Source organism: Poecilia reticulata, chromosome 13 (genome assembly GCF_904066995.2).
Source record: "Poecilia reticulata chromosome 13, P_reticulata-male-v2, whole genome shotgun sequence".
Classification (NCBI taxonomy): Eukaryota; Metazoa; Chordata; class Actinopteri; order Cyprinodontiformes; family Poeciliidae; genus Poecilia; species Poecilia reticulata.
The window spans coordinates 14,868,942-14,889,546 of NC_088842.1; the positions used below are offsets into that span (position 1 = coordinate 14,868,942).

At 36.5% G+C, this 20,605-nt stretch overlaps 1 long non-coding RNA gene across 1 annotated transcript; it reads left to right on the forward strand.

Annotated features, from left to right (window-relative positions):
• Nucleotides 1–10,338: 10,338 nt before the first annotated feature.
• On the forward strand, nucleotides 10,339–18,706 carry LOC103474520 (uncharacterized). The gene is made up of 3 exons (XR_535197.2): nucleotides 10,339–10,585; nucleotides 12,619–12,688; nucleotides 15,653–18,706. It is a non-coding gene; the product is annotated as an uncharacterized LOC103474520 (long non-coding RNA).
• Nucleotides 18,707–20,605: the final 1,899 nt, after the last annotated feature.

Here is a 20,605-nt window from a genome sequence, read left to right on the forward strand (position 1 = left end):
AGAAAGGGCTTGCACCATGTTAAAAAAACTGAATGAATGAATAAAAACGTCTCTCTGCCAAAGCATTATCAGAACATTTTCCCCAACAATATTGACTTCATAGTAATATGTGTTAGATAATGCCAACGGCTGTTTCCTCTGTTAAGCAGATTTTCTTTGTGTTATTGAAATTAAGGTGGATACTGATACAAGCAGTGAGCTGCTCGTAAAGAATAAATATGTGATTATACGTTGCTTGGATCTCTTTTCATGCGTCAGTCCTTGCAAACAAGTATTGTGCTTCATTCTCCTCAATCCCCCTGCTTTGATAGCTTGATAAAAACTCCAATCTATACTAAAGGAATAACTCCTGATGCTGGAGACTCAGTTGCAAGCTTGTAATGCAATCATGACAGCCTGTATTTTGCCAGTATTTCATACTGCAATTATTTTACAGCAGCTGCTTGCCTGAATAGGGATTCAATCACCTAAATTGTTTTTTCACACATCAAGTATTCGTAGTTTATAAATCACAGTAGACCTCTAGAGATGTGCTTCAACCCCCCCCGCCCCCCATCCGCAACTAAACTGCAATGATTAGAACATGGATGAATAAGCCACAGTATTTTTTTGTGTTTTAGCTCAAATGAAACCAAGTCAAAAGCAGAAGCTAAAATTTAAAACAGCTGTGCTGAGAGCACACCGTACTCACTGTTAAACATTTTCATTTTAGCTACAAACTTCAATATATTATATTGGGATTTTACGTGACAGAAGACGTTTGTGAAGTGGAAGGAAAATACTACATGGTTTTAGAAAAAGCAAGAAATGAAAACTCGAACAGAATGAAATACATTTGTATTTAACCCCTTTGAATCTGACACCAAAGAATAAAATCCACTGCAAACAACAACTTCAGATGTCACTGTATTATTAAAATCACTCGGGTTGTAATTTAATCTCAATACAAATACAGCTGCTCTATGAATGACAGCTGTTCTATGAACGGCACAATTACAAGCCTACCAAGTCATGGCCATGAACTCTCAGGCCAAGTAAATACACTGATGCTCCCCATCCAACCTGACAGAGATCGTGCAAGTTCCAAAGAAGAACAGGCAAAATGTTTGTCTCTAGATGTGGAGACATACCCAAAGAAACTTTCTGCCAAAATTGAAGAAACATGCCTATAATTTTTGACTCGTGGATCTGAGAACATATGCACACCATATTTTTAGTTAGCTTTTCCATCTACTTCATAATCATACATTCATTTAAAATCCCAGTAAAACATACTGAATGTTGCGGTTTTAACCTGACAAATGTCAAAAACTTTGAGGGATATGAGCAGCATTGTCAATTACTGTCAATTTAATTCTAATGCCAGAAGGTTGACGATTTGATGTTTGCAATTCCTAAATATGCAGTGTCTCACCACCAACATTTTATGTCGCAGTGGTTACTTCCACTTGTAGCTCCCATAGAATAAGGTCCAAGTCTGAGGATTTTAGGTGTTTGTATGGCCTTGTCATCAAAATCCAAAGGAATGACACAAAGCAAATAGGAAAACTGCCAAAAGCAAATAATCCAAATCACATTCCAGACAACTTGAAAGGCTGAACCAGAGGAGATTAAAGTCTTGAAGGACTGGATGCTTAGCACTCCAGCTGGTCAAACAGCAAGCGGCTCTCTGAGAAGGCTTAATATCAGACAAGTGAACATTCAGAACCTAGAACCCAAAGCTCATCTTTATCAAAGAAAAGGAAACAAAAAACAAACAAACTGGCAATTTGTTTAAATTAAGATGAGGTGAAGGGCATGGAAACATGATTTCAAAATTTTGGATGGCTAATTAAGATACAGTGAAATAGGGAGCAGTGGTTATAAAATTAATTAAGGATGATCTTTTTGTTTACTTATTTTCCATAAATATAAAAAAAATAACATAGTCACAATCTTTATTTCTGTTGATGCTGATGGAATTAAGTGAAAAACAGAGATAAAAAAAGAAATATAAAATCTGAGTGATAAATAATTTGAGCCCATAAATTAAGTGGATTTTGTTGCCGTGATAAACTGATGTGCAGATGTCTACTTCCGACAGATCAATTTCATGAGAGTCATGTAATCAATCTTGCAGATTAAACATTTAATAGGATTTTTGGGAAATTAATTTTAGTGTTTTTCAGATTGCCTTAAAATATGTTGTTTTTGGTTGGCTGGCTCCAAATTGGATTGCAGAAGTATTTATATGTTACATTCTAAAAAAAACAACAACATAAAAACCTTGAAGTGTGTGGATGTACTTTGAAAAGAATAAACACTTTTTCAAGACTCTGTATTTTCACATTGTGCTACAAAGGTACCCAGCTTTGTTGTACAGAGATAATATGGTCTGTTTCTAAAAATGATCCGTCAGGGCTTTAAAGCCCTCTGAGGGCTGCTATGAAATTGCATTACAGCAGAAGTCAACATAGTCACTTCTGGTGCATAAAATCCAGGGTTTACTTTCCAATGTTCGCATGTCAACAAAACACTATAGATGTAAACTATATTAACACTCAATCAAGAAAAAGGACGACAGAAAAAACAAATTACGAAGAGATCTCTCTGCAAGTTTTTACAAATTGTTTTTACATATTCTTGTGAAACAAAAAATCCATTTGTTATTATAAGCCACAGTGCAGAATGTGGGGCAAAAACAACCCCAAAACAAAACAACAACAAAAAAAAAAACAAACAATAGAATTACCTGCCTGCACCTCATTCAGGTTACACAAAAAATCTTCTTCAGCTAGAATAAGAAATGCATTTTTTTAATATAGTCATTACTCTCCAGGGTCTATGAGGCTTTATTTAATTAATAGAACATTTGCTTCTCTGTATTTTCTGGTTTGTTTCATGTTGGCTGACTTAAACTTTAATTGCCTTTCTACAGTTTCATATAATTGAGCTCAAAGCTTTGGTGAAAAATAATGAAATACTGTGAACTGAAGTGAGGCTGCATACGACTATAAAGTATGTGTATGTGTCTTTTAGTATTTCTCACCTTGTAAGGCCTGTATGCTTGTGTGTGTGCGTGTGTGCGGGGGTGTGCGTGTGTGTGTGGCAGGGGTTTGTACATGACTTAGGTTTGCATAGCAGAGTATTTCTCTGAGCATTTGCATAGCAGAGTGTGAGTGTACTTATCTATGCTCCTTTTGTGCTGAGATGTGTACAATTAATCACAACACAGACAATATTGTACTTGTGATAATGATGACAAAACACAGACTGACAAAATACAGTGATGTTACTGTCTCCTCAGCTCTTTATTTTTGTCGGTGACATATATTCGGGTTTTAAAATCTGACTAATAAATCATAAATATTGAATTATATAGTTGATTATTCTCTGCTACGCTCTAAACAACTTGCTTTGTTAAACTTTTTTTTTTTTTTTAACTTTTTTCTCGCTGCCCTTTCAGAACAGAACAGTAAAACTCACACTCGGTTTTGGAATAAGAAGTTTTTTGTTTTTTTAAAATATTATTACTGCTGCTTATTTAGCAGCTTCACGTTAGATTTCATGCTATGCTATGAGAAGATGACATTGTGTCCTTTACATTTACTCTAATCCTTTTTGCAAGCTGTTCTATACCTCCATGTACTGTAATTTATCACTACATGCCTCAAAAGTAGGACACAGTTTCCTCTCCCATCCCCTAACCTTGTGCTGTGTTGATTTGATAACATAAATTACACAGCAAAAGCTCAGTGTCATTATTGGCTTAATGGAGCTTCTCCTGGAACTGGAGGGAAATAGAGGAACATTTAAGCTAGAAGGCAGGCTTTTCTCTCAAATCAATCAAAGGTTTAAACATAATTTATCCTCTACAAGATGTTCTGATCAGCCATTACTCGTGCCGTTTTGTTGAACTACTGTATGTTATATAAAAACCTAAAAATCTGCCTCATAAAAAACAAGCTTGTCAAACGAGCCAACAGCCCAGAGTTCTTCAGAGTACGTCCATTTCTACTGTTGTTTGTATTCTCCTTTAAATCTGTTCAATTTTATTTTTTAAAGGTGAAATACAACATTTTGACCCATATGTCAAATGTTACAGGAACATTTAAGCTAACTGTAAAATGGTCATACGTGAGAACACAGCATGGATTTTAGGAAACTTCATCCAGAATGAAACAAATATAATAGGTTTGTAAGAAGGAACATGCGGACTGGAATGAAACTGGAAACTTAAGATAAAAGTACATTCTCGAACTGATAAATCAACAATAATTAACGTATCTTGTGCCAAAAAAACAACACGGTACAGTGCCCCAAAGAGCTGCCTTAATAAGCAGTGTTCTCACTTTTATGCATCTATCAAGCTGCCCTGCCATCATTTAGATTTGTATGACAACAAATTGGTGATTGTCCTAAATAAATAAACCCAACTTTTTAATTACAGTGCATCTGCAGAGGCAAGTTTGTAAAATGGTCAGCAGAGTGATATTAAGTTTGTTAGGTGGGGCACATTTCACGTATTTACTACATTTACTACAAGCATATTTTTTGTACACTTGGCAGGAAATATCTGATGCACAATATGCCACACAAAGCACTTTTCTAACTGCGACACTCTTTGTTGTATATAAAACGTACTTATAAAAAAAGTAATGAATGGTGTAATGTTTAATTTAAATAAAGAGGGAATTAAAACCTTATCCATGAAGAACTAAGGTACGAAATATTGTGTTGGCTGGAAATATGTATGAACAGAAAAAAATATGATTATGACATATATTCTACTAACATAATTAAATGAAAAAAGGGACATTTAGCATTTTCCAGAGAGTGTGCCTATATAAAATGTGTGTTAATAGGAAGGTATATTTACTTTCATATTTACATGTTAACAAAAACTTGTTAGGTTTAAATGTGTGTGTAATTGTATAAAAACTCTTCCCCTTTCAGCTCTTTTGAGGCTCATGATAGATACTATGAACAAAATTGAGAAATATATATATATATATATATAAAAAATAAACATAAAAGGAAAAAAAGCCCATGGACAATAGTGAGCTGGCGGCAAAGTTACCACATGATGATTGGAACGTCCAACTCAGGCATCAATACGTAACATGAAGTCCACCTAAGACAAAAGTATTGTCCAGTCATGAAAAATTGATATAACAATTTTTCCAGTAAGGAGAAAGTATGTTGGAAAGCAGGAGGTTGGAAACTGCTGAGTTTTACAAACACTCTGTTATGAGCTGATTTTGTCTGTAATTCACCTCAGTGGGAATAGACAGCCTGTGACAATAACTGTAATTTTTATTTCACTTAATATTTATGAAACGTGCCAAGCAGAGCAGGTCTTAGGGGGAAATGAAAACCCTTCTCTGAAAGGAAAATTTTATACATCAGGAAGCACTGGTGCTCGTACTTAAGCTACAATCCATCACAGACCTAACGCAGATATGAGACAGACAATCAGACATGCTCAAGCTCACAACCATACATTTTTATGTACTGTCTCCAGATAACCTTATATAGCTGCAACGGAAGATGAGAGCCAGATACCATGATAAATTTTCAAGGGCAGAGGTAGCGCATATAAAATTCACACATAAATACAACAAAATATTTCAGCCATCTCTTCATAATAAATATGGGGTGTCTTTTTTTACGTATGTAAAACCAGCTCTTATCTCGCTGTGATCAATAAATTTCAACTTTATGATTACCCTTAAATATGAATGAGTACATAGTAGTTTTATATATAATGAAACCTAACTCATTCATTCCAGATATCATAAATCTTGCAGCTGAATCTGCTTAACAGCATCAGCCTGAGCCAGTTACTGTATGTGGTATGGATTACATTACTACTATCGATCTATTGAACTGTCATGTAACTTACACAGTCAGGTCAATTGATTAAAAGAAAAAAAAACAAAACATATATGATTCTACTTTCTACTAGCTTTCAATAAGAAACATGTCTCCAGGATTGTGTGCTACCTATATATCATGATTGATTTACCTCAATCACAGAACTACCAAGCTCCATTAAAACCCTGAGTGTAACCTTAAAGCATTTATTAAAAACATGCTGTCCGACATTGTTACCAACTCTTAACTCTTTGTTTTATCTAAAATCAGCTCTTTGAAGACAAACTTTCCTCTGCTAAAAGCTCATATCAGTTAATCCCTAATTTTCTTTTGGATTGTGAGTTTTAGTGGATTACTCCTCTGGATGGAATCAGTGGTTCCATGTCCTCTCTGATCTTAAGACCAGATGTTGAAAGAATCCAAATATGTTACATGCAATCTTGAAAAATTGAGTGTGCAATTGATTGCAAGTGTAAAAGAGGTGCTCTCTAAACAGTTGTATTTAACCTTTCAATTCCTCCTTCCTTCTTCCCTCCGTCTGGTAAGGGACGATTAGGCCAACTCTGTCGGCCTAATCGGCCCTCCAATTTTTCTAAGACGAGTGGAATTAAGGGATATTTAAAATATCAAAATACTGCAAGGTAACCTCATAATAATTTTAATAGTATTTTCAGATGCTCAAAGGTGCCACATCCATTTGTTCAAACAAATATGTACATGTGTACACAACACAGGAATGTTCAAGGATCACACCTTTTAGGAACAAGAAGAGTTACTGGGTTGCAGAGATGAATATGTTTTTATACAAAATGTTTTAATCAACCTCAAGGCAAAGTCTGAAGACCTTTTGAAGACTGAAGATGATCAGAGTTATGCAGGTTGCGTATCTAAATGGGTTGGAATGACACTCAGAAAAGAAGAAGTTATTATTCCAAAAGGAGCTTAAAAACAGTTAGCAAAGAAACACAAGGACTAAAAGTTTAAATTCATAAAACATGTCCTGTGGTTTTACAAACATTAATTTTAAGTGCTTGGCCTTAATGACCACTATTACGTTTGAAGAAAGAAAAAGAAAAAAAGCTTACAGTCCTGAGAACAGCATCCCAACTGTGAGGTGGGAGGTAATATTATGTTGTGTGGGTGTTTAGCTGCACAAGGGACCTGTGCACTTCACAAAATATCACAAGGAGACAGATATGTGGAAATACTGAAGCAACATCTAAAGACATCAGTTAGAAATAATGCAAAAGCATTGAGAATGTTTAAAAATGTACAAAAACATTCTCTCATTATACTTCCTTTTAGTAAATACAAAAGGAAATTTAATTTATTTTACACTCACAATATTCAAATACTCCAAAGACGTAAATAAGAAATTATAGAACAATTTAAAGAAGCATTGGGTTTGGTTATCATAGATATCACTGTATATAACAAAAGGGTCTTGTAACATAACTTGACTTTGCAAATTGACATTATTTGACCTTCTAGATTTCTCTCTAAGACTCTTTAGCTATGGGAAGGAACCAAGACCCTTTTACCTTTTTCCCTTTTTAACAGAAATCTCACATATCTGCGGGGAGCAACCCAAAGCACAAACACAACCAAGGTCAGAGCTGCTTCTGTTAATAGAGAGAGTCGGCTAAAATATTTATTCCATGTCCTCAGAGGAAGCTGTGACAGCTTGAATTGAAAATCCAGAGGCTGAAAACCCATGCAACATAAAGTAAGGTGGTAATTCAGCATAAGGTATTACAGAACAAAGATTAATTATTCTGTGTTGGGCATTTGTCTCAATCGTAAACGGAGGAGTTTAAGAGTCTTTTTGCCTTAATCAATAGTGAGGGCAGGATTGAAAGATAAAGATTGACAGATTTGAGTTTTGCATTGATTGGGATATTGTTCTATACTCTGTGATGGTAAAGGAGGAAACAAGCCAACTGGCTCTTCTGAATTTAAAACTTCACCTCATGAAATCTAAATTTTGAATGAGTGAACAAGATTCTGGATACAAGAGCCCGTCCCAACATTTTATGGGATCTGAATTTAGCTAAGACGCTTCAATTTGGACTCCACCAAAACAGTTCTCATGGAGCTGCAGAGTGGATAATGTCTGAGTTACCCTCCTGAATCTGATGCTTCTATAACTTAACGTCAAGCAAAGTGAGTAAAGAAAATGGCAACATGGATAAATCGATAAGTGCATCATGGGCCAGTGTGAGGTTACTATTGTATTATAACCTTGAGTAAAAACATCACAGATTCGCAATGCCATAAGATTTACAGAAATGTTTTAAACAATGTGTAATATGTTCTAATTGCTTTAATATGAATTATTCCTGTTGCTGTGGAAAAAAGTAAGAATTACATTTTTACAGTTGTAACAATTTCATATCTATACAATTTTTTTGATACACATTTGTATTAGTAACTTTTATTCACTTTTAAATTGATATTCAAACTTAAACAATCTAGAATACCCGTAAGCATATGCTACAAAAAAACCCAAATGTGTCTTTTTTTTTTTGTAAGCAAAGTAAAAATGTTTTAGGCTTTCATTCAGCCAGCTGACTGGCGTTGCTCAGCCACACGCGGGGATCGGAGACTGCGGTGTTACTCTAGGAAAAACACAGCTAGAAAAAACTCAGGTCACTCAGGCTGCCGCAGTGTGAATAAATGATGAGAAAGGTTTATGTTTGTGGTGCTGCAAATGTTTTATGTGTGCATGTGGGGGGTATGTTGCCTGTCAGAAATCTTTGGGTGAGAACAGGTTCTCACCCTGGACAGGTTGCCGGGACAACGCAGAGACAAACAAGACAAACAACCACATCCTCACACCAAAAGGATAATTTAGAGAGACTAATCAACTTAACTGACATGTTTTGGACTGCAGGAGGAAGCCAGAGTGATTGGAGAGAATATGCAAACTCCATGCAGAAAGACCCAAGGCCAGGATTCAAACACACAGCTTTCTTGCTGCAAGGCAAGAGTGCTGCTAATTGCACCACTTTGTTGTCCAGCCCATAGTGGAAAAAAAAGATAAATTAATTAAATATAACAAGTGTAGAATAGAGAAGAAAAAAAGAAGCGTCAAAGAAAAAGCTAGCAACACCATTAAATGAAATTAAAAAAACCATTGCAGTGAAAGGATCTGACAAAGAAATGACTAAATAGGAGGTGGTGAAAACTGAGATTTCCTTTGTTTCTCATTAACAGAAAGTGTTGCAGGTGCAGGAAGGAGTCAATTAAGATACGACGTCTAGTTCAGACCATACCAGCAATACAAAACACAGTGGAGGCCAACATAGGAAGAAGTAATAATAACGACATAAAGAAATCATAGGCAAACACAAAACCTTCAAAAATGCAAAATGAAACCCTAAATGAAATGTAGCTAAAAGGCAAATTGACAAAGCAGAACCCAAGTCTAGACGGGGAAAGCATTCAGAAATATTATAGACCATTAGTGATGGAGGACAACAACTCAGGAATTATTTTGTTCTTTTGGATTTTGTTTGGCATTAATGATTAAAAGAGGAAACTACTTGTAGCTTAAGGCAGTCTGATTTAAATTCAATTTAGTTTGGCAGTCTGAGTAGTCCTAACTGTAAACCCCCTGGTAACCAAGAGGCCGTACAGTTTTTTTTTTCTTTATCCAGTTGTGACAGCACCTTTTTATTATTTACATGGCATCTCCTTTCTTTTGCCCTTTATTTAATAGCTGTGAGAATACTACAGTGGATGCCTGTCACCTCAATACTCATGAATGTCCGATTTTATTGTAGAGCTCAGCGGTCTTGAAAAATAGGCAGGCATATTCTATTTTAATATATGAATTTCATTTTCTTCATGATCCATCGGTACATCTACATTTAGATTCAGAAAGATGACCCTTGGCCACTGATTTAGTATGTTTGAGTGCGGTGTTTGATTTATTTGACTCCTTTATCACCACAGTATTTTCTTTTATCCTCGTCTCGACTGCACAAGCAAAAATCACAGCACTGTTTTCCTTGTGTTGTTCCAAATGAATGCATTTACTATGAACTGGAATTAACCTGACCTTCATAAAACATGTTAGTAATTGATTTTTTTGAGAGTGTTGGCCAGTACAACAAGCTCATGAATGTCTTCTTTTACGGATGAATGCAGAGTTTTGTGATGTGTTCAGACCACTGTAATTTTCTCACATTTTATTAAATTATAGTCACAAACTTCATTGTGCTTTATTGAGATTTTATGTTGTATCTATGTGACAAATAGATCTTTTTTATTTTTATAAATAAAATTCTGAAGAATGTGTCGGGCACTTGTATTCAGCCCCTTTCCTCTTTTGCCTCTAAATAAAACCCAGTGAAACCAGATGCCTTACTAAATAAATTAATCAGTGAAACAGAGCCCACCTGTGACCAATTTAATCTCAGTATAAACACCACTCTTCTGTGACAGCCTCAGATGTTTGTTAGAGAACATTAGAGAACAATCATCATCATGAAGACCAAGGACACAGCAGTAGGTCAGGGATAAAGTTGTGGAGAAGAAAGTGGTTTTAGGTTACAAACACTAAACTGAATATCTCAGCTGTGTTCAATCCATTATCTGCAAGTGGAAAATTTAGTATACTGCAGCCTCCAACCGACCTAAACACAGATGTCCTGCATTAATCACAGAAGCAGCCAAAAGGCCTATAGCAGTTACAGGGGAGCTACAGAAACCTACAGCTCAGAAGGTAGGTTTTGTTGACAGGACAACTCTGTTGATCAGAAATCTGGCCTCGGTGGAAAAGTGGTAAATTGTTGATGAAAAAGCAAACAAACGAATCCTCCGTTAGCCACAAAGAGACCAAAACAAAGAGAGGTTAAATTTGACAAAAATGTATCCTTTTGAAAATCATTGTCTTGATACATGGGTCTTTTTGTCTTTTTAGGTTGCTGTCATGTATTTTGTTTGACACTTTCACTTTGCTGTACGCGGTTCCTTCTTCTTTCGTGTTGAAATTCTTATTTCTTTCTTGTGTTCTGTTCTTTAAGCACTGGTTTAGCCTTTGACTTTATTGGTAGTCACAAGCTTTTGATTTGGTTAGGTCCTTTTAAGTGTCCTGTTAGACCATTTAAACGTGTCTGTTCATTAGCTGCTTTCCCTCAGCTCTGCTTTCCACTGGTCATCGTGTCACAGTCACCTCCCCAGCAGTTAAAAGCCAGTCATTTTCATTTCGTCCATGTCAGATTCTTCTGTTGTCTCCTATAGTGACTGCCTGTCCTCCTGTCATGGTGACTTTGCTGTTTTCTGTCAGATGTTTTCTAGTTCCTCAGTTTTACAAGTCTTCATTTAAATACATTATCATCAGCGTAAACATGAGGCTGTCGTTCTCTTGTTTGCGCTGGGGTAGACTTTAAAACAATTCATTACAGCTATCACCCTGAACGCACCATAGCCACTTTAAAAATGGTGGTTCCAGCATCATACTGTGATGATACTTAACTTCAGGAGAATAGGGAAGCTGGTCAATGTTAAGGGGTAAGAAAAATGGCTGGAGCTAAATACAGGGCAATTCTCTGAAAATGCCTTAAAAAAGAGTAGGCTAGAAATTTTGTCCCCATGTGTCTAAAACCTTTATAGATTTTGAAAGTGAAAATATAGGTGTCGATTTAAAAAAATCTTTTCTCATGTTTGTGACAATTCGACTGGTCATCATGTTAGTAATATCTCTTGATTCAGTCACAGTGAAGTGATTCCCCGTTTGAGGACACGGCCTTCACTAATCAAACAGGGACAGAAATGAATTATGATCTAGACAGAAAAAATAAACGGCAAAAAACAAAGGAGATGCAGACTTAAAAGAAGATAAAATAAAGGAATCAATAAGAAAAGACAAACAGAGGTACATGGAGACAGAGCGCAAGAGTTTCAGAAAGGGCAAAAATCCCTGTGGAGTTTGTTGTCGCTTATGACTGCAGGGTGGAAGATGTTGGCTTCTTCATAAAAGCCTCAAATTCTCCTCAGGTTCCCGACTCTCACAGCAGTCGACAAAATAACTGCCTTGTTTGTTACTCTGTAGACCCGGTCGCAAAACCAATGAAAGTAGATAGAATAAGGATCAATGGCATTGAGCACTATCACAAAACAGAAGAAAAAAAAATCCCCACAACCTTTGCTTTTGCCTGAGACCTTTTCTTGTTAGACACATTTTGTGTGATTTTTTTTTTAATGTGATTTACAAGCTTTCTCTCCAGTTCATCTTGTAGTCTTGCTTGTGCTGAGTTTTTTTTTTTTAATACACGTTGACAAAATCTATTGCATGTTAGTAATAAAAATCATAGTTTTCCCCAAATTTAAACTACCAAGATCAGTTTTTTAAAAAAAAATCTCTGTTGAGCATCAGTTCATTCAGAGGCTAATCCGACAACGTGTTATGAGATTTCATTTTAGGATTAAAAAGGAAACAAATGGTTTCTGGAAGACAGCCGGGTTAGTACTCGGATAGTTTGAGTTTGCCTCAAAGACAAATTCACTGTGATTAATTGCTTTGTTTTTGTTAACCATGAGGGAGCCAGGGTTTGGTTTTCTGAATAACTGATTACTTTCTAAGTTCAAAGGCACATATGCAAGTCAATCTCTAAAAGGCTAAAAAAACAACAACTGAAAAGTGGTATTAAGGGACCAAATTAAATCCTAAGCTTTAAACTGATTGAGAACCTTCAGCTTGATGAAGATTTCAACCTAAATAGCTTAACCACTTTCTATTGTGTCCATGCATGTTAGATCATCTTCCCACTGAGGACACCATCTTTCTTGACTGTGCTATCGTCAGTGTTGCTGAGCAACTAAAAAGGTAATGATATGGCCAGTTTCAATCTAATCTCCAAAGCTAATATTAGATTCTAATGTCATACTTTTGTGTTGAATCCATCTTCATCAACTATTAATTGCTCACCCCGGGCTTTCTGACTACGGTCCCTGAGATTAAGTATTTTAATTTATCAGAATGTGTGCTGCTCATTTTGATAATTTTAATTAGCATTCTTTTTTTTATTATTTGATAAAAGCAAACTTTCTGGCACACTTATTGATGAAGTACTTAATCACATCTCCTAAAATCTTCTGACGTCTTTTTCTGCACCCTTATTGTATCTGGCCACTTGATTGTGAAATGTGCATACAACACAAGCTTCTTTATGTCAACATTTTTCAAAGTCAAACAAAAAGATGTTAGAATATGACAGCAAGACATCGATTGTCTTGTTTTGGTTGGCCTTGACGTTATGATGTGCTAAAGATGTCCAACGTTACAAATAAGCTTCCACACTTTTATAAGAATTACCTTGTGATGCAAAGAGACACAAATATCTTACACATTCTGTAAATAACATCTCATCAGCCCCACAACAATTCAATATGCAGTAGTAGTCAATGTTGCTGCATATAAACATTTGAGAATAGTAAACCCGCAGACAGTTCAATGTCATCTGTTTAAAATTCTGGTCAAAGCTGGACAAAAGTGGTAGTTTCACAGGTGCTACACTGATTGTAGAGAATCTGTGGCACAACGAAAAAGCCTTGCACTCTCTACACACTCACTTAGTTACACCTTACTGGCACTGGGTGGGACCTTTTTCGCTTCCCCTATGTGAAGTCATGCAGCTGATAGAAATACAGAGAGAAAATCTGTACCATAGATAATGATTTAAATACTTAATGATTCAGCTCTTATCTGTCACCTAAAATCTCCGTTCCAAGGCTGACACAACTACTGCCGTCTCTCGGACACATGTGACATCCGACAGTTTTTTTCATCTCAAATGTGACATTTGAGATGAAATGTGTAATGAAATGTGTAAGGTGTAACTGTACAGAGCTGCGAATTTAAAGATTATTTTAAAATGAGAATATATTTGTAGGGTTAGGAGAAGCATGTCTGTCAACATGACAACATAAGATCAACATTAGGTTTTCATCGGACAATTTTAAGTTGCATCGGGCAGTCCGACACATTTTCGAAATCACTGATTTAAGTAAAAGTTGGATATCTTCTGATATTTTGGTGGACCGCTGCATTTATTGCATCATGCATTTCCTACAAATCTGTTGACTGCTCATCCAAAATGTGATCCACAATGTAAATATCCTGTCCCACCACTTTTTAAAGGGTGTTTGATTTGATTGAGATTTTTTGACCGTGGAGGAATTTGAATGACTGGGTTTAAACTGTTGCGTTCAAGGAAGATGATTTGAGTTTTGTAATGTAGTCAGCAACAATGCTCAGGTAGGATGTTGTCTTGTGAATGGTGTCTTCTGCTGCCATAACCCCGTTAAGGTTCATCATGACTTGCGTTCGGAGGGGCTACTCTGTATGCCTGACCTCAGCAGCGTATTCTCAGCCACACACCTGCTGTTCACTGGAAGTTTTCTCATTTCGTGGATCTTTCCATGTGCATCTTAGAAATGTATGTGCATGAAAATCCGAGGAGATCATAAATTACTGAAATCTCAGACCAGCCCATCTGTCACAAACAACCATCCCATATTTATAGTCACTTAAATCTTCCTTTTCCCCCATTCTGATACATGTATAAAGGTCATCAAGTCATCCTCACCACATGCAGATACCAAATGAAATTGCATAATCACTGCCGTGTATTGACTGATTCATCATTTGCGCTGATGAGCAAGAGGCTTATGTGTGCCACAAGATAAAGTTGTAGGGGAGTGTTTGTTAGTCGTCATTTCCTGATGCAGACAGAGTGAGTGTTCATCAGCTTAGTGCAAATGAGCAGGATGGTGATTAGTTGGAACTTACTTCCTTTTCTTGGCAGGAAATGTTTCATTTGGATGATCTTTGAAGGTGTGTCAATTGACTTGGCTCCATACCCCCACTTGGAGCTGCAGGCTGTAGATCTCCAGACATTGTGGTAAAATGAGTCTGGGCAAAGCCTCACTCGTCAGTGCTCTGGCGAAATTAGTTTCCTCATAAACAGATCCATGTTATCCCTTTTTGTAACAAATGTAATGATGTACATCTGGAAACCTTGAAGTTTTATGAAGCTTGCACAGAACTTTCTGCAATAGGATTTCGTTTCAGCAGCCAATTCTACACTCTCTACTGTGATTTCTGTTCATGCCTCTTCAGCTTGCCATCACAGTTATTTTTTAAACCTGCGAGTGCTCTCGATATATATATATATTTTTTATTCTGCTGCATCCTCCCTTTTACGTTTTCCATTTGGTTGGTAAGATACAATCTTCCAGGCCTTAAACTGGGCCTTGCTTCAGTTCAGGCACCTCTTTTGATGCCTCTCATCTTATGTCCCGTCTTATCTTAACCTCTGTAGTCAGCAATGTATGTGAGCCCTTGAGTTCTTTTCTCATCCCTCTCCTTTAGTTGCTTTTCCTTTTTGCTTTCGTAAAAACATCTTTAGGCAATTTCCTCTACCAGTTTAAAACTGTCATTGTTTCCAATTTATGCTATTATGAGGCAATTTCTTTATAGTTCAGTCTGCCATTCTTTGCTTTCCCCCAGCATATTTTCTGTGATTGTCTGTGCTATAAGGTTCTTACTTAAAGAAATCATGGGTAATTTGCAGCCAAATACTGCAAATACTGATAGCCATGTAGAAATCCATCAAAACAACAATTTATATAAGGAAAAACACACAGACATGTACATACATCAAATAAAAATATATATGCACATTTATTTCCTCTGTGTCTAAAGTTAAATCAAACCAAACAGTTTGAATTACCAAAATAATGTCCAAACATTCATCAAACTAATATCTGAACATACTTATCCTTGCAGGGTTATGAGACGGGCTGGTGCCCAGTGGTCTTTGGACGAAAGGCCGGATACACCATGGACAGGACAGACAGGACCAACAGCCAGGCACGCATACAGCCAAGGACAATCAGACAGATCCGTTACCTTAACAGTCGTGTTTTGGGACTGTTCGAGGAAGCCAGAGTACCTGGAAAGCACACATGCACAAGAACATGCAAATTTAATACAGAAAGACACAGGACTTGAACACAGCAACAATGGCAAGGCAACTGTACTACCAGCAGCACCATTGCGCAGCCTACCAAAATTATTTTATAAAAAAATAAAATAAAAATACCAGAAGTATTTCTATTTGCTAAATGCTAGAAAACCTAGCAATATATACAGTATACGGTAATTTTTAGAGATTTTCTTAAAACTTTTATTGAATTCACATACATTTAGTTAGAACTATCGTAATTGTCTTATAAACAGTATAGCTTCGCTCAAATATGCAAATCTGCAATATTGTCATCTCTTTATTTTTTCTTACCTCAAAACGTATTTTCATACAGATGTTTTAATCACCACTCCCTGATTTATTTGTTCCACATATCTTAGGCAGGCAGGCAACACTGTTTTTTCTTCTTCTTTTATCACTTTGGACCAATGCCGCATGCATCCTATGGCCGTAGCTTTGTTGAAACATAAAGCTAGACTTTTACAAAGTCGAGCTCTGGTCATATCAAGCCATTCATCTTTATTCCAGGATTCAAAAAGTCCATCAACAATCATCTTGTGAATGTTGAACTTTAAATGTCATGGCTGAATATTTCATTCTCTCTTCCAGGCTGACTGCAGCACATCTGAGTGCAGCATACCCTGCTTCACCTGCAATCACCACAACAATTCAAGTAATTGTGTGGAGTTTTTTCATGGAAAGTCATGTCAAAAGTTGAACTTTTCATTGCAGTTTATGCTCTTGATTTTTCCAGAGACTAAATTAGTTTTTGTTTTGTTTTTTCCTGAGGGAAAACATACATTTAACAGTTGAAATAACAGCAAACAATGCAATATGGAGAGTAGTAGAAGAAGAAAGTATGAGAGAGAGGTAAAGTAGTCAGTTTGTCCTCCAGCACCCTATGCATAATGCAACATAACTACAGAGATAACTCAGGATAATCTAAACCCTAAGAAAGAGGCATGAGAGAGGAAGAACCAGGAAGAACTGACAACAGAGTCATTCTCATTTGCTGATATTCTTTCCGCAAATCCCAACACGTGCCAATATGGCCTATTAAAAGCAGCAACTCATCCATGAAATCTATTGCCTGACTGCTTCACTAGACATAAATCAAGTTGGTAGCTCTGTTGTCTTACGGCAAAAAAGTCCTCAGTTGAAGTCCCTTCCTGGGGTCTTTCTGCATGGAGTTTGCATGTTCTTCCTCTGCATGTGAGGATTCTCTCCACACATGCACAAAACCACTAAGTTACTGCTGCTATTAACTATTTTTACTCAGTTTTTCTTCAACCTAAAAAGTTCTATGTTTTCTTCTAACAAACAAGCAAACATTTTTCAGTACTCAATTCTCAGTACTCAGAATTATGTTCTTCTGTGCACTTCTTTTGGGTGTTTTGTGTGATTGATCTGTCCTCCGAAGCAAAGTCAGTCAGCAGGAAGTTGACTATGGTGCAGGGGATTACAGGTGAATACAACCAAAACAAACATGCAAGTCTAGCGCTAACTGGAGAAATGGCTTGTGATCATTGTGATTCGTGGCCAAAGACAAAAGAGAAATCCTACAAGCACTAATCTCACTCTATATTTGCTTACATTTTGGGCAGAAAGAAGTTGTGCTCAGTATCTTCTTCAGAGGTTTTAGTGTTTCATTCAGTAGTTATTGATGCAGTGCCACCAGGCAAGGGGGTGGGGACCAGTTCCATCCATATACAATTCACATTCAGGTGAATTTTTAGAAAAGTTAGTGAATAAAGATTCCTGTAAACATTTTATCCTCCATCTGTCCACCTGATAAAACACCAGAGCACTGTTTGGCTTGGTGGTGTGGTGATTTCTCTGTCCTCTGTCATCCCTAAGGATCATCCCTTTATTCATCAGACATCTACCATGACTGTGTTCTCCTTTCTTTAGTACCTTGATTCTTCAGCAGATTGTTTCAGTAATAAAATTTTCTTTGACACATGCAACCAAAACCCTAGTTGAGAAACAGAGAATTCCCTGGTCCTACGCTTTTGTACTTTTATTTCTTATGAGAGCATAAGTAAGCCCTGCAAACAAATAGCTCAAGGAAAGCCGAGAGAACCTACAGCAAGCTCAGACAATTGGCCTTACCCATAGGAGCCCTAATCCACAATCCACAGGGCTCATAGTCAGAGTTGGCCAGAGGTGTTTTGTCTGGAAAGGAGCAGCAAACCTTATGAAGATGAATAGTTATAATTCTACAAAATAGAGAGGCAAAAATCACATAGCCCACCAGCATTATTAACACAAGCACATAATGTCCTTGCACTGCTTATTCTTGCTAGAAATATTGCTGTGAAATACCAGAAGATACCAGTTTTGAGAAGTAGTCAGATACGGGTATCTGTAGAGGTATTGGCTGTTTGTTATAGTATTATCAGAGTGTATGCTGATGTATTGTAATTACACACCCACAAGTAATGGTGCAATTTGAGCATTTTTTGCAGTTGGTCTAAAAGGGCGTAGTGAACACACTGATTCCAGGTTTTAAGCTCAGCATAATTTAAAACTTTCATTTTATGACATCTTTTTATTATGTGAATTGAAACACATGCACAGTTAGGATGTTAAGAAATGTTTTATGAAAATGTGATTAGAATCATCAGGGTCATATTAGAATATAATTGAATGGTTGGAAAAACCTGAACAGACTAGATTTTAAAACGTCACTGTTGATTTTGTGGCATACCTTTTTGGTTTTCTGCACCTAACGAAAGCTTTTGGAAGGAATATCCTGGTAAATATATTAAAGTAATTGATGTTGAAGCCCAGCTTCAATATGAAATATCCAGTGTCTCACTGCATTAATTTTTTTCCCCTTTTCCTTATCTGTATTTTTCCATATCCTTCTTATTCCCAATGGTAATTTATCCTTCTACATTTCCTGTCAGTCATGCCCTTCACCTTTTATTGCCCCCCTCTCTGTCTGTCAGCTGGTCATCTCCTTTGATGCATGGTTGGTTTCTAAAAGCAGCTATTTTAGACAAGAGAAAGTAATGCCATGATGAAGGCAAAGAAGGAGCGAGACAGTGTTTCTCCTGGGAGTTAAGGAAAAAAATGAGATAAATAAAGATCAAGACATACTGACAGTGAGTGGGTGTAAATGAGGAGAAATATGACTAGGGAGTAGAAGAAAGATGACATAAAGAGGTGACCATAGGAGCACCAGAGCAAGTCCTAAACTGTTTGGTTCCCAAGACAACTTTTTTGACAGCTGCATTGCAGCTAGTTCCACCACACGTATAAAGTAGTCCCATATCACTTGAAGGTGCTGAAGTAGTTGAAAGAAAAGCTTTTGATGCAACACTGCTGGGAAGTGATGGGCCACAGGGACAGCTAAGCCTGCTAATGTTTGGCAGGTGTTCAGTAAGCAGGGCTCTGGAGGTGGTCCAAAATTTTCTGTATTCAGACTAAAATATTTCAAATGTATGTCAAAGAAAATAACAGTTTTTTTCCCCCACTGCTGGTTGAAAATTTTCACAAACTAAAAGCTGCTTGTTCTAAAAGTGATGAGCAAAAATGTATACATTAAAAATCCCTTTCAGACATAAGGTTACAAAATAATTATAATCTAGGATTAAAGAGAAACAAAACTAGGATGGCTACAAAACACAGCTTATGCTACAGATAGGAGAGTCAGAAATGCAGTAATGTTTCCTTAAGATTTTGTTGTGGCTCCCTGGTACATGTGGTGTTTAGGGACCACAGTCGCCCCCGAATAGTTAAATACTTGAGACACCTTATAAAACACTTATATCTGCCTATTTTAATAGCTCGTCTACCAAAAGCTGTCTTAGCTCTACTACATAAATCAATGTCTACAGTTTTCCTTATTTATGTTCTTGGGGTTACAACCAATCGGCTTCAAGGGAAGTGAAAGGCACTTCTGGATTGGCTGCTTTGCAAACACTAGCCCATAGCGTGTCAAGTAGAGATGCAGTCAGATAGTCCAGCTTCTCAAGATGCATTTTCTTTGCAATATTGAACATAAGTGAATAAGTTGGAACATAAAATCTGCAAATAGGTATTTCTGTGAATAAGGAACACATTCCAAACTTGTCAATTAGTTTAAATTGAACCAATTTAATCTAGAGCTAATTTGGCCTCAACAACAAAACTCTTCACTACAGTCAATGGTCTTTCGGGATGAATAATCACCAAAGACTCTGGGATGGACTCTGGCATTGCTATAGATCTTTCTATGGGTTAATCCATGTTTTTTTTTTTGCATGTTTCTGATGCTGCTGTGTGAGGAATCCACTAAACATCCTAATTGCACACTAATCTAAATTTCTGAATGTCCAGATTTGTCTTCAATACACCTTATTACTTAACATTTACGTTCCATACTGAACTAAGATAGCTTATTGGTTCTATTCTTATGTTTTTATTTTTTTGCTACCTCAGTAGCTTAGTTTTCATTATTCTTAATGAGTTTATTGATTAAAGTATTTAACTGTAAAGTTGAATTGTCTTTGTTAACTCTTATATTTTGGAAAGAAGTTGTCTCTTTATTCCCTACATATGTCGGGTCTTGCTATAGGTAGAAGTCCAGCTCTAGATTTATGCTTTCATTTATTGTTCCTTTAAAACCCACGTCTTATCAGGCAGATTTTTATAGATATGAACTGTTTGAACTATTATTTTTCTGATAATCAGCTGACGCTCCGACGTGGGGATTTTGATCTAAATTACTAGTTTTATTAACAGTTTCCCTAAGAAATGATTTATAG